The sequence below is a fragment of the Culex pipiens genome, chromosome 1 (assembly GCF_016801865.2).
Source record: "Culex pipiens pallens isolate TS chromosome 1, TS_CPP_V2, whole genome shotgun sequence".
In the NCBI taxonomy this organism is placed as follows: domain Eukaryota; kingdom Metazoa; phylum Arthropoda; class Insecta; order Diptera; family Culicidae; genus Culex; species Culex pipiens.
The window spans coordinates 80,718,671-80,725,208 of NC_068937.1; positions in this window are offsets into that span (position 1 = coordinate 80,718,671).

Consider the following 6,538-nt stretch of genomic DNA (forward strand, 5'->3'; position numbering starts at 1 on the left):
TATCTTGGGTATCGCGAAAAGAGAGTTCAGGTGACACTTGACAAGAACTTTCGGATTCTGGTACCGATCCGTCAGAATCTCCATCGCGATGTCGTAGGTGTCAGCAGAAATCTTGAGGTTCGCGATGTGTTCGGCAGCCTTTCCCACGAGCGCGTGCTTCAGGTAGTGGAACTTCTGAATGTCAGACAGTTCCGGGTTCGAGTCGATAAGCGAGGAATAAATGTCGTAGAACGAGACCCACTTCAAAATATCCCCGTCAAAGTCCGGAATGGAGATGCTCGGGAGCCGAAGAGCACCGTAGGCTATGCCAGAACTAATGCTGGACGCCGAAGAGTGATGAGGTGGTTGGACAGCACAGATGGCCTGCAACTTCGCCTTCAATTCATAGAAATTGTCCTCAAAATCCCCCATTTCCTTCTCCAAATCGAACTGCAACAGTGGGTCAAGGCTGTCGTTCACCAGTTCCAAGGCTTGAATGTGAGACACGAACACGTTGTACGTTTCGTCCATTTTCTCCAAGCGCAGCTGCGCTTGTCCCAGTTTGGACGCATCGTAACCCTCCAAAAACTTTCGAATGCGCTCGAGAAAGGCGTTCCCATGATCGCACCCGATCACGTGCAGCTTTATATCAGGCGGAAGCTCCGCCTTCAAGAGAGGGTTCGGAGACGGTGGATTCAACATCGGGATGGTCGGAAAATCCACAAAAGTTCGGCAAACTAACGAACTGCTGTCAAAACAGTCGAAAGTTGCTGGCCCAGACGTTCAAAAACGGGCAAAAGTTCGTATTTGTGTGAGGTAAGTAAGAAAATGGCGACTTACTTGAGCTGCTCCCTCAACTTACGAACGACGCTGGAGTCGATCCGTCAAAATCCGCTTCCGTAATCCGTTGACCAGGCACGCGGCAGGATCCGGAACGCTGGTACGCCTTCGCACGGTGACCTCCAACTGATCGCAGCCTTCGATAGGAACAGCTTGAACCGCTTCGCTCACCTTCGCACTGCAAATCCGTCGAAGTTCGCAGCAAACGCCTTGCTGCTTGCCTTCCGTCCACGAAATCCACCGAAAAATCGCACCACCAACCTCTTCCGTGACGCTAGAGTTGACCTCGAAATCCAGTCTCCCCTTCGATGCAGGCCACGGCGTCGCCAGCTGGAGCAAAATGGTGCCGAAAATCCACCGAAATCGCCGAACGAAAAACTTCCACTTTTTCCACTGGTCCACTATCGGTCCGCTGACGGTAGTTTTCTGCTGCTGCTTCTGATGCTCAAAGGACCATGTACGAGCTGGTGGATCGCTTCCAACTTTGTCTCCGGACGCCCCGGAGTCCCGTGATCGGTTCTTACCGTAATTCCAGCAGACAGCGGCTAGCGGCGAAGTCCTCAGCGATGGCGGCTTTTCGGAGGCACAAAAGAAACCCGCGGATTAGCGATGGCGCGGAACTTTGGTTCGCGGGAGCAAAAAAGATGTGCGACTGCACTGCGCGATGAGTTTTCAAATCCTGTTTATTTATCAATCTAAAACAACACTTACAAACTACTATTTACATTCTTACGAACTAGGTGTGAGTGTAGTAGTGTGTTGTGTTAGGTTTGATGTGTCTTGGCCAAGACTTGTAATGAGAGGTGTGTACATTTATGTTTTGTGTTAGTGTGCGTGAGTATGCTTAAGATTAGGGTGGTTCAATTACATGTCCTTTAATTTCACACTTCACTTTCTTCATGTAATTTTGTTTATTTGTTTTTCTTCAGTTTTGTCGTTGCTCATTTTGTTGTCGTCAGGTGTCGTGAAGAGCTGCGCTCGTACAGGTATTATAATATCTATTGTAACTGCATGATTTTAACAGTGCAAATCATCATATAATTTTATGCGGGGATGCCTCGTGGCAAGTTTCTATTCTCTCTTTCCATACAAGTTTCAGGCATCCCTTAGATGGGAAACAAGAGGAAAAACGCACACCATTCAAAGAGGGGGAGGACGACTTAACGCATTGATGACACTAAAACGCTGGAATTATTTCTTGACATGAATTTATAATATTTTAAAAACAGAAGCCGGGACCGTGGTGTAGGGGTAAGCGTGATTGCCACTCACCCAGTCGGCCTGGGTTCGATCCCAGACGGTCCCGGTGGCATTTTTCGAGACGAGATTTGTCTGATCACGCCTTCCGTCGGACGGGAAGTGAATGTTGGCCCCGGACTAACCTAAAAAAGGTTAGGTCGTTAGCTCAGTCCAGGTGTAGGAGTCGTCTCCCTGGGTCCTGCCTCGGTGGAGTCGTTGGTAGGCAGTTGGACTAATAATCCAAAGGTCGTCAGTTCGAATCCCGGGGTGGATGGAAGCTTAGGTGTAAAAAGAGGTTTGCAATTGCCTCAACAATCAAGCCTTCGATCACCTAGTTTCGAGTAGGAATCTCGCAATCGAGAACGCCAAGGCAATGCTGTAGAGCGAACAATTTGTTTTTTGTTTTTTTTAAACAGAATAGTAGTTTCAACAAATCCTTTTTTTCTATTCAAAAATAATTCAATATATAAAACGATTAAATATGATATGTAAATCGGAACATTTCAAACTAAAAGCAAAGAGGAATTTGAGTAGATTTAAAACGGGACTGGGCCATTCGGCAGAATGACATTCGACGGAAAGCCGAACGGCAGAAAAATAATCGGCGGAATTAGTCATTTCGTCTCGTGTCGCTACATCGATCTGCTCGTCGTCTGAATCATGATCAACTACCGGACTAGACGTAACCGGGACTGGGCCATTCGGCAGAATGACATTCGACGGAAATCCGAACGGCAGAAAAATAATCGGCGGAATGGGTCATTCGGCAGAAAAGGTAGAAAAGGCAGAATGTCATTAGGCGGAATGGTACAAATGGCAGAATAACTCATTGGGCCGAATAAGTCGTTCAGCAGAAAACCATTCGGCAGAAAGCTTTGTTTGGATCTCTTCTTAGCTGGAAACGTTGGAAAACAATACACAAAACAATAATGAATTAAAAAATCAATTTGTTTACACTCAAAAGCAATGTACAAAAAGTTCACATTTTCGAGGTACTTTTGTACACCTTGCTGAGTCCGTCCATCAGTACGTACGACGTCAAAATTCAAAATATCAATATTTTTCGACATTGTTAAGCGGTTTTCTAGCGACGACGCACGGTTTTGTTATTCAGGAACATTGTGGTGTGCTGTAATTTCGGTTTTCAGGTCAATTATACAAAAAAAAAATATTGTGAATTTAGCTCATAGCTGGATTTTCTGGCATCTTCTCACGGTCATTGGAAACGGTCGTGGATAGACCTAGGGGTTCCCAGTTGGAGTGAAAAAATTCAATTTATAGAAAAAATATGTGTGGGTCTCGTGGCGCAGGGGTAGCGGCTTCGGCTGCCGATCCCGATGATGCTATGAGACGCGGGTTCGATTCCCGCCTTATCCACTGAGCTTCTATCGGATGGTGAAGTAAAACGTCGGTCCCGGTTTCTCCTGTCTCGTCAGAGGCGCTGGAGCAGAAATCCCACGTTAGAGGAAGGCCATGCCCCGGGGGGCGTAGTGCCAATAGTTTCGTTTTTTTAGAAAAAATATGGATTAAAATTTTGCTTTTTTATCACTTCTCCAACATCAGGAATAATTGTTTGAACATGCTCGCAATTTTTTTATTCGGTCGGAAAAATATTATTATTCTTGAAAAAACTTTCATTTTTAATCACATGATCACCCCTAATTCTGGCTCGATGCCGCCATCATGCGACCGCGTGCTCCGTTTGTTTGTCAACAAATCTGCAGCTGGATGGTGAGACGAAGTGAGGGCCCGCATCTGGCCCGCCGCCTATTTCGTCGGTCACTGAGCCGCCGGTCGTTTCCAGTGACCGAGTCCAGCTAGGTACTGATCGTACAATAACTTGTTCGAGCTTCAGCATTGTCTTGGCGTTTCTCTATTGCGTGATTTCTACTCGAAACTAGAGGGCTTTTGTTAATGTGATTTGGTTAATCGCGGTGGATTTTCTTGAAATAATTCGAACTGTCAAAAATCCACCAAAACATCTACCACATTGATCACACAAAAAACTGTGGTAGAAAAATATCCACCGGTAGATCCTTTGGTGGATTTTTGACAGTTCGAAATATTTCAAGAAAATCCACCGCGGTTAACCAAATCAAATTAACAAAAGCCCTTAGGTGTCCACAGGTTTGAAACGGTAAAGGTGAGAACAAGATTATTCGTTTGACGCAGTGGACGCAGCACTTTGCGCCAGTTCGATTTTTCTGTGATCTGTCAGTTGAACAATCTATATGTATACAGAGCATACTACACTGAAATAAATATCATGATAGATGCTATTAGTTTCACATATAGATTTTTGCAGAGTGCCTGTGCATTTGACTTGTATATGCGATGCACATAAACTGTATGAGCACTGCATATACATGGTTATGATTTCGAAATATGCCAACGCATATAAAAGTTATGAACCGAGATGTAGGCAGTATATGCAAAGCTAATAGAATGTATATGCAGTTTTTATGTTTTCCAAGTGAATTTTCATTTGATTCCTAATAGTACTACTTGTAATAATTATTTGTTAATCATGATGTTGTAAAATTCTCAATTTTCTTTATTATAAAATATTGAAGGATTAGTTTTTTTACATAACTTTTATTTAAGTATATCAATGTTTTTGATCACTTATTGTTTAAACAAATATTTGCCCAGTTGTGACGCCTCAGAATCTGCATCATCGATTTGTACTGGTCTTAGTGATGGTGGGAACAACAGCAAAGTGCAATGGAACGAACTTGACCATGAGCATTTTGTCGGGATCACCATACTTCCAGACGTTTCCGGAGCGGTGTGGAGAACCTGGCCATGCACCACTGGAACAGCCGTTGGTCGGTGTTGTCCGCAATGTGATTCCGGCTGTAGGTTGTGGCTAGCAGGACGTCTCGCTCGCAACTGGTTGCTTAACACTGCCTGATTATTGTAAGAAAGAGGAAAAAAATAAATTCAAGAAAATGTTAGAACCTGTTCAAAACCTACCGGTGCACTTTTGCCATGGACCACCCCTTCCGCTTACTTGGCCGCTCCTGGTTCTGAAAAGCTTCGTTAAGCGCACCCTTGTCCAGCGGTTTCAACTATTCCTTCACCTGGCTTGAGGTGTGACCATGTCTCCGTGTTCAAGATCCGGTCACTGTTGCCCTGTCCACACCGGATCGCATCTGCTATTCATCCCCGGTACCTGCAATCCTCAGCCAAATCGATGGCAACTTCGGCTGTTTTCGTTACCCGGTCAGTTTCTGTTTCACCCGCTCGATCTCGATTCTCGACCTTTTGCGCCGCTAAATTTACACCTTTTGCAGAACGTCTCCCGTGTCCAGCCGTAACGCGTTTTAACTCGGTCAATTAAACCGTCTCGGTATTGATGGTATCACCCTTTGGCAGGGAAGTGGCCACGTCGAACCGGTCGTCCGGCAGGTAGTTCTCCGTCCCCCAACCGCCCCGGTTTTGGTGCAGCGCCAATATGTTCCGTCATTTTTTTTTTTTCAATAAAATATAGTTTATTTGTTGGTAACTTAAACATAAGAACGAATTTGATAACCTAAATTGGATATCCTAAAAAATTGAAAAAACTATATTCACAAGAACTAGACACTTATCCCTTAAGGGTGCTGTTTCCGTTGATGGTGGTGTTGTACTGGTCGATCCTGGTTCCTCGTTCAATCCTCCGGGTTTTAATCCTGAGTTCGTCCGAGGGGATGGGGGTTTACCCCTTATGCGACCTCGTCCAGGGGTCTCAGGAGCCCGGGGGGTTGTCCCTATTCCACTCCTCCAAAGACTTGTGGTTAGGGGGGCCCCGGGTCTCCCGAGCGCCTCTGTGGATCCTTCGTTGGGGTGTCGGTACCAGGCGCCCCGGAGGAGCCGGAGGGTGTTCCCTGTTCCACTTTTCGTGTAGCTTGTGGTCAGGGGGGCCCCGGGACCTCCGGGCGCGTCAGTGGTTGCACCTCTAGATCAGGCTGAGCTCGAAGTTCAAAGCAGCTACATCAATAGCAGTCGTTGCACAAGTGTCAACAAAGACGATGTAGTTGATGAATGTTTTCATCATTCTGTCTCTAGCTTCGTTCGCTATTCCGATCAGAACTGGCCTGAGCAGCTGGTCAAAGGTAAACTGCTGCCTTCCTCCGTCGATCGCCGACAGCCGTCGCTGTGTGTGTGCCCAGGCCGCTGCCACACGGGGGCACTCGCTGAACTTGTGAGTCAGCGTTTCCTCGTTTGCAGCACAGTGCTGGCAGTTCGGCCCGTCTGCACGTTGGATCACGTGCATCAGCCGTCGGTGCTCCGTCTTTTCGTTGACCAGCAAATACAGCGCGCTGCGTTCGCCGGAAGTTAGTCGCCGGGACAAAATGTTTGTCCAGATCCGCTTCCAGTTCAGGTTCGGCTGCTTCGTTTCGACCCTGGGCCGCTCGGTTCCGTTCAGGAAGTGCTGGTTGATTAGATCGCTGGAGGGGAAGTTTTGGATGTGGGCGGGGAGCAAAGGTGTTTGCTC